Below are 9106 nucleotides of genomic sequence, written 5' to 3' on the forward strand. Positions count from 1 at the left end.
CTTGATATCTGGTATTGTGATCCCTCCAACATTGTTCTTCTTTCTCAAGATTGCTGCAGCTATTCAGGGTCTTTTTTTTAAATTCCAGATGAATTTTTGGAGAATTTGTTCTAGGTCTTTGAAGTATGTCATTGGTATTTTATTGGGGATAGCATTGAATTTATAGATTGCTTTGGGTAGTATGGACATTTTAATGATGTTGATTCTACCAATCCATGAACATGGTATGTTCTTCCATTTGTTTATGTCTTCCTCTATCTCTTTTTTCAGCATCCTGAAATTTTGTGAGTACAGGTCCTTTGTCTCCTTGGTTAAGTTTATTCCTAGGTTTCTTAATTTTTTTGTTGCAATGGTAAGTGGGATTGCTTTTTAAATTTCTCTTTCTCTGAGTTTATTATTGGTGTACAGAAAAGCCATAGACTTCTGGGTATTAATTTTGTATCCTGCTACATTGCCAAATTCATATATTAAGTCTCGTAGTTTTTTGATGGAGTCTTCGGGGTTTTCTATGTATAATATCATGTCATCTGTGAATAAAAACAGTTTTACTTCTTCTTTTCCAAATTGGATGCCTTTTATTTCTTCTTGTTGTCTGATTGCAATGGCTAGTACTTCCGGTACTATGTCAAATAGGAGTGGTGAGAGTGGGCATCTCTGTCTTGTTCCTATTCTTAGGGGAAATGGTTTTAGTTTTTGCCAATTGAGTATGATGTTGACTGTGGGTTTGTCATATATGGCTTTTATTATGTTGAGGTTTGATCCTTCTATTCCCACCTTGCTGAGAGTTTTTATCAAGAAAGGGTGTTGGATTTTGTTAAATGCTTTTTCTGCATCAATGGATATGATTATATGGTTTTTATCTCTCAGTTATTTTATGTGGTGTATCACATTTATTGATGTGCAAATGTTGTACCATCCCCGGAATAAATCCCACTTGGTCATGGTGTATGATTTTTCTAATGTAACGCTGGATTCGATTTGCTAGAATTTTGTTGAGGATTTTGGCGTCTATGTTCATGAGGGATATTGGCCTGTAATTCTCTTTCATTGTTTTGTCTTTATCTGGTTTTGGATTAGAGAAATGCTGGCTTCATAGAAGGAGCTTGGACTTGCTCCTTCCTCTTGAATTTTTTGGAATAGTCTGAGGAAGATAGATTTTATTTCTTCTTTGAATGTTTGATAAAACTCCCCTGTGAAGCCGTCTGGCCCAGGGCTTTTGTTTGTTTGAAGTTCTTTTTTATTACTGCTTCAATTTCCTCCATAGTTATAGGCCTATTCAGCTTTTTTTATTCCTCCTGGTTGAGTTTTGGAAGGTCATATTTTTCTAGGATTATGTCCATTTCTTCTAGGTTGACCAGTTTGTTGGAGTAGAGTTGCTCATAGTTATTTTTTTTAACAATCCTTTGTATTTCTGTGGGGTCTGTTGTTATTTCACCTCTTTCATTTCTGATTTTGTTTATTTGGGTCTTCTTGCTTTGCTTCTTGGTGAGCCTGGCTAGAGGTTCATCAGTCTTGTTTATCCTTTCAGAGAACCAGCTCTTGGTTTCATTGATCTTTTGTATTTTTTTTTTTTTTTGGTCACTATGTCATTTATTTCCGCTCTGGTCTTTGTTATTTCCTTCTTTCTGCTCACACTGGGCTTTTCTTGTTGCTCTCTTTCTAATTCTTCAATTTGCAGTGTTAGATGTTTTATTACCAGTTTTTCTTGTTTTTTTGAGGTAGGCCTGTAATGCTATGAACTTCCCTCTCAGGATTGCTTTTACTGTGTCCCAAAGATTTTGGATTGTTGTGTTTTCATTGTCGTTTGTTTTCAGGATGTTTTTTATTTTTTCTTTCATCTCTTTGGTAACCCCCTCATTGTTTAATAGCATGTTATTCAGCCTCCAAGTGTTTGAATTTTTGTGATTGTTTTTATTGTAGTTGATTTCTAATTTTATGCCATTGTGATCTGAGAAGATACTTGATTTCGGTCTTCTTGAATTTGGAGAGACTTTGCCTGTGTTCCAATACATGGTCTATCTTTGAAAATATCCCTTTTGCTCTTGAGAAGAATGTATATTCCGTAGTTTGGGGATGGAATGTTCTAAAGATGTCTTTTAAGTCCATCTGATCTAGTGAGTCGTTTAGGATTGAAGTTTCTTTGCTAATTTTTTGTGTAGAGGATTTATCCAGTGATTTTATGGGGTATTAAAGTCTCCTACTATGATTGTGTTGCTGTCATTCTCTACCCTGATATCATTCAGAAGTTTTTTTTATGTATTTAGGTGCTTCTGCATTGGGTGCATAAATGTTTACCAGAGTTATATTCTCTTGTTGTATCGATCCTTTTAGAATTATGAAGTGGCCTTTCTTGTTTCTTGTTATGGTCTTCATTTTGAGGTCTGTTTTGTCAGATATAAGTATTGCTACTCCAGCTTTTTTTTTTTTTTTTCATTTTCATTTGCCTGGTAGATATTTTTCTATCCCTTCACTTTCAGTCCTTGTGAGTCCCTTGTTCTGAGATGGTTCTCCTGTAGACAGCATATATAGGGGTCATGTTTTCTTATCCATTCAGTCACTCAATGTCTTTTGATTGGAGCATTTAATCCATTTACGTTTAATGTTATTATTAATAGGTACTTGTTTGTAGCCATTTCTGTATTTTATGCCTGTGTTCCTTACTCCCTTTCTATTTCTTCTTTTTACAGCATCCCCTTTAGCATTTCTTGCATTGCTGGCTTGGTAGTGATAAACTCCCTTAGCCTTTTTCATCTGTGAAGCTCCTGATTTCCCCTTCAATTTTGATTGATAGTCTTGCTGGATAAAGCATTATTGGACTCAGTCCTTTGCTTTGCATCACTTTGTATACTTCCTTCCATTCCCTTCTAGCTTGTGTTTCTGTTGAGAAATCATTTGATAATCTGATGGGGGTCCTTTGTCAGTAACTCTCTGTCTCTCTCTTGCAACCTTTAAGATTCTCTCTTTGTCGTTAACATTTGCCATTGTAATTATGATTGTAATTATGATGTGTCCTCCCTGCTTGTTTTTGGTGGCAGCGGGGTTTTGCCTTCCAAGACTGCCTGGTTTGGCAACCCCCTGGAAGACCCGCAGGATCTGACTGTCCCTATCTCTCTCACAAACACACCACACACGTCCACACACTCCTCTATCGCTCTCTCATTCTCTCACACTCACTCCCTCCCTACCATCTTGCTGGTCGCCATCCCCAATCATTTGATTCTTTTTCATCACTGATGTTTCTATCGCTCTCTCCTTCTCCCTTCCTCTCTGAAATCAATTAAAAATATGTATATTTTTAAAAAGAGTCTCTTTCCTACACATTTCCCAAAAGGAGAAAAAAAAAAAGAGTCTCTGGTTGAGGATGTTGCAGGCCCCACCCTGAGGAGGGGGCCAAGCACTTTTTTCAGTTCCAAGAAAATAGCCTCTGAGGGTCTCACATTTGCAATGTCCTGCTCTGAGCTGCTCTACCATTCCCCACAGAGCTGCACCCAGCATGGTTATCCAGGACTTCACAGAGCTGAAACAACCAGTCTTTTGTTAAGAGTGGTGTTTATGGCCTGCAGGAGGGGAGACAGGCTCTACTTCTCCTTCCCGGGGAACTTCTCCTGCCTGTGGGAACTCACATCAGCCTCCCCACCATGCATTCACAGAACCCAGCATTCTTCCAGCTGTATCCCCAATAGGAGCCTCCCTGGGGGATACAGTCCAACAATCCAAGCATTGCATGGAACCAATGCCCTCACACCATCAGTCCAAGCCAGAGTGTTTAGAAAGTTAGCCTGGCCCAGGACTGTGATCTCTCCACACAGCTGGTGTTCACTAAGTGGGAGCCAAAATTCTCAGCTCAGTTGGTGCTCTCAACTCTCCTCAGTGTGGGTCAAAAATCCCCCAACTGTGCTGCTACGTTTTGCAGCCAATTCAGCAGAAGGGAGCAGCCTGGGAAGCTCTACAGGTATGGGGAAGGGTTCTCACCCAGCATTTGAGGTGGGTCCTTTTGCCCTTCCCCACGCCAAACAGTTTAGTCACTGACTGGGGTTCTACCTAATGCCTTTCAAGAAAGAAGAGGGTCCCTCAGAGTCACTGCTGGATGTAGCCTGCAGACGACTCTGCTGGACCCAACACCACAGAGCAGCCTTTTCAGCAGTCAGAGTCCCTGCAAACTTCTCAAGCTGGCACTGCTAACAAAAAGGAACCCTCCTGCCCTGGAAAGGTATGGTCCCAGTCTCCCAGTCAGACAGAATTCCCCTTGTTCCCTCTACCTAATGCTATGTGGGATTTTTCCATATCTGCTGCTCTGGGTTTAGGATCCCTGCATGAAGTTGAGACTCTATACTCCCAAAGGGAGGGCACTTTGCATCTGATATTTCTAAGGCTGAGGCCTGCTGCACCTGCTCCAGGGGGCCTCCCCTCTCCTCAAACCCCTCCCCCATTCACCAGTCTCTATGTGCTTTCTTCGGTGCTCCTTAGATAGGATATGTCCAATCAGCTGTACTTCACCTGGTTTTACAAGTTGATTGCACAATATTTTAGCTGTAAATCTGGTCCCTGGCTGGGAGGAAGGGCCCTCAGCCTCTGGTTATGCTGTAGCATTCTCAGGGAGTCTAAATAAAAAGTTTTTAAAAAAGAAACTACCATACCCATACAAAAGGAAAGGCAGCAGTCATAAAAAATGATAAAGAAATTACATCCTATATAATAAAGATGTAATATGCAAATGGTCATTACTCCGTGAAGCGTAACAACCGACCACGTAATGACCGGATCACGGATCAGCAGGACGGTGGGGAAGGGAGCTACAAGCAGGCAGCAGAGAGCTACAGGAGGGGGCAGGGCAGCAAGCTATGAGGGCGGGCAGGGAGGCAGAGGGAGCTACAGGAGGGCAGGACAGCAGGCGGAGAGCTACAGGAGGGTAGCAGTGAGCTACTGGTGAACTACTGGTGCATGGATTCATGCGCAGGACTACTAGTCTTCAAATGAAAAGACAATACTTAAGAGTTTGTATCATTCTATGATTCTCCTTGGTATTCGTTTCTTAGAGTCAATATAACAAAGTACCATAAAATGGGTGACTTAAAACCACCAAAATACACTTTCTCACAGTTCTGGAGCACTAGAATGAGTCACAGACACTGTCAAAGACTTCTAACCTATAGAATGGACCTCCTAGAATGACTTACCTAGATGACCTCCTTCCTTCCCATTCCCTTTGCCATCTCTACCTCCTCAATGTAGTCTTTTTCTTTAATTTTCCCAATTTCTACTCAATCTTAATTTTTCCTGACTATTCTATTAGAACATCTATTCATATGTCCTTGATCCACTACTAGATTGAAAATGTCTTTATAACACATAAAAAATGTATTCCCATCACCTAGCAGGAAGCATTTTTTTAAACGTATGCATTTTTTAAAAAAATTTAAAAACACTGTGTTGAGTGTCCTTTTTTTTTGCAATCACACCTGTAATTCTTACCTGTTATCATCCAGCATTCCTCCATTCCTTCTTGTACACTTTCATGTTCCTCAGTAAAGAATACTGATGTAGAATAATTCAGACTCACATAGATGTAGCCTAGGTCTAGCATATCCAGTTCAATCTAAAATTTGATTTTGAATCTCGTGCTTATCTATTTCCTGGCAAGACCTTTGATCTTTCTATATGCAAACACAAATCATACCTCCGCCAAATCACCCCACACATAATGTCTAATTGGAAATCTCAAAACAATGGAGAATTTCAAATATTTCCCACAACTACCATTTTCTCCGGAGGACACCATTTCCTGGGTGAACTTCTCAAGTGGGTGGCTTTTTTTTTCTCCTACAGTCTTCATACCACTGTCCTCCCTGCTCCTTATTGCTGTTGGCAGGCAACTGTCCCTCCTTTTCGGAAATATAATGTTATCATTTCATCAGACTATGCCACACAATATCTATTCCTGTTTTAGTGATTTGTGGACAACCATATTTCTTACCCTCAGGAATTTTAGCTCCTGGATCAGTGTCATTATATCCAATACTCCTATCTTAATTCTCAGTGATTCCAAATATCCACATTCCTATTCCTAATATTATCCTAGGCTCCCAATTCCCTGACCTGTCTGCTTCAAGGATCTTGTCTTCCACTGTAAGTTCACTCTCCTTCTCATTTCACTCCCCTAGACCAGTAACTGCAACATCTCCAAACTACCAAGTGTCCTTCTCTCTGGTCATCTTTACATTGTCACCAAACTCACACCCCTTCCCCTTCCCTTCCCCTTTCCCTTCCTTCTCTTCTTACCCAGCTGCTCCCCCCACCCCGCCATCCTGGTCGCCCATAACTGCCCCCACCTGCTGGCCTGGTTGCCCCTCACAGCCCCCCTGCATGCCTGGTCACCCCAACTGCCCCCCCTACTGGCCTGGTTACCCCCAACTGCCCCCTGTCAGCCTGGTCGCCCTCACTTGCCCCCCTCTGCCGACCGGGTCGCCCACAACTGCCCCCCCTGCTGGCCTGATCACCACTGACTGCCCCCCCTGCCAGACTGGTCACCCCTCATGGCACCCCCTGCCAGCCTGGTTTCCTCTAGCTGCCCCCCTGCCAGCCTGGTCACCCCTCATTGACCCCTCTGCCAGCCTGGTCACCCCTCACTGCCACCCTGCCAGCTTGATCATCCCTAACTGCCTCTGCCTCCTGGCCTGATCACCCTCAACTGCCCCCCTGCCATCCTGGTCGCCCCTCACTGCCCCCCCTGCCGGCCTGGTTGCCCTATGCAGCCTGCTGTTCAGTCGTTTGGTTGTCCCTCACTAACCCCCATGCTGGCCTGGTCACCCCACGCAGCTGCTGTTCAGTTGTTTGGTTGTCCCTCACTAACCCCCTGCCGGCCTTGTCGCCCCACGCAGCCTGCTGTTCGGTCATTACTGTGAGGGCGTCCTGACCAATTTGCATATTACCCTTTTATTAGTATAGATTTTTCTTCTTAAATGGATCAGGCCTAAGAAGATACATATTCAGATGTCTTATTCCCATCCTTGTCCTGTCCATTTTTTTTCCTCCCACCTCCTAACCTTTACAGATGAGCAATTTTATGTTTCTTGTATGTCTTCCCAGTGTTTTAAAGCAAATACAAGTATATACCTATATATTACTTTCCACACTTTACACAAATGGTAACATATATACACTGTCCTATACTTGTTTTTTAAATTCTAAGGCTAGTGGTTTCCTTATTTTTCTATAGGTGCACATCATTTTATTCTATTTATCATAGTTTATTTAGGCAGACTTCAATAGATGGTTTCAATATATTACTATAACAAACAATGATGCAATGAATACTCATGAAAATACATAATTTCATACACACACACACACACACACACACACACACACACACACACACAGTTTGTCCCATAAGTCTCAGAAGTCAGATTGCTGAGTCAAAATAAAAAGTGCATGTGTAATTTTGATAGATGCTTATCAAATTATCCTCCACAGAAGGTGGCCCATTTACTAGATACCAGCAGTATATGAGAGTACTTGTTTGATAGGTACTTGTTTGTCGCCATTTTTTATTCTTTAAACCTATGTTCCTTCTTCACTTCCTATTTCTTCTTTTTACAGCAGACCCTTTAGCATTTCTTGCATTGCTGGTTTGGTGGTAATAAACTCCCTTAGTCCTTTTTTGTCTGTGAAGCTCCTGATTTCACCCTCAATTTTTATTGATAGCCTTGCTGGGTATAGTATTCTAGGATTCAGACCCTTCCTTTGAATGACTTTGTACATTTCATTCCATTCCCTTCTGGCCTGATGTGTTTCTGTTGCGAAATCAGTTGCTAGTCTGATGGGGGATCCTTTGTAGGTAACTTTCTGTCTCTCTCTGGCCGCTTTTAAGATTCTTACTTTGTCGTGGGTGTTTGCCAATTTAATTATAATGTGCCTTGGCATCGGTCTTTTGGGGTTCATTTTGTTTGGGACTCTGTGAAGTTCTTGACTTGTGTGAGTTTTTTTCTTCCCTATATCAGGGAAGTTTTCTGTCACTATTTCTTCAAACAGGTTTTCTATTCCTTGCTCAGTTTCCTCTCCTTCTGGAACACCTATTATGCGGATGTTGTTTTGTTTCGTGTTGTCCCAAGTTCCCTTAGGCTCTCCTCCTGTTTTTTAAGTTTTTTTTTCCCTAGATGCTGTTCTACTTGGGTCTTTTTTCCTACCTTGTCTTCTAGCTCACTGATGCGGTCCTCTGCTTCTTCTCGTCTACTCTTGATGCTTTCTATTGAGTTCTTTATAACAGCGATGTCATTTTTCATTTCTTCTTGGTTCTTCCTCATTTCCTCTTGGTTTTTACACATATTGTTGAATTTGTCCTTCATTCTTTTCAGCGACCTTATGACCATTTCTCTGAATTCTTTCTCTGACATATTGTTTGCCTCCATTTCGTTTACTTCCTTTTCTGGTGATGCCTACTTTTCTTTTGTATGTGGGCTGTTTCTTTGTCTCCCCATGATCTCTCCGGGTGTCTGGTTATGTAGCTCTCTCTCCCCTCCGTTGATTTAAAGGCACAAAATACAACACAACAAGGCACAGCACACAAGGCACTGAATACAAATGTATTCACGTTACTAATAACCCCAAATAAAGGTGACCACCAGAGAAAAGAGAATTAGGGGATAAGAAAAAAAAAAGAGTGCAAAAATGATATTGAGAAAAGGAAAAAAAGTAAGAGAGAAAAGAGTAAAAAAGTAGGGGGGAAAAACTATATGGGGAGAAAACTCCAATAGAACAACCACTAATCCCAAAAAATGCAAACAACAAACACCCAGAGAATAATGCAAACTACAAACAACAACTAATAACAAGCGAGGAGAGGAAAAACAGAATCAAAAAACAAACAAAAACAAAAACAAAACACACAAAAAAAGAGACAGTCTCACAAACAAGCACACAAAAAAACAATCTAATCAACAATCAAGCAAACAATAACAATAGGAGAGAGAGAAAGCAGAGCAAAATAAAATAAAAAAACCTAGAACAAAAAACAAAACAAGAAAACAACAACAAAAAACAAACAAAAAAAAAGGAAGAGAGAAATTTGGATAGTGAAGAAAGAGAAGAGGGAGGTGTGTATGGACTT

This window comes from Plecotus auritus, assembly GCF_963455305.1.
Source record: "Plecotus auritus genome assembly, chromosome: 10".
NCBI lineage: Eukaryota > Metazoa > Chordata > Mammalia > Chiroptera > Vespertilionidae > Plecotus > Plecotus auritus.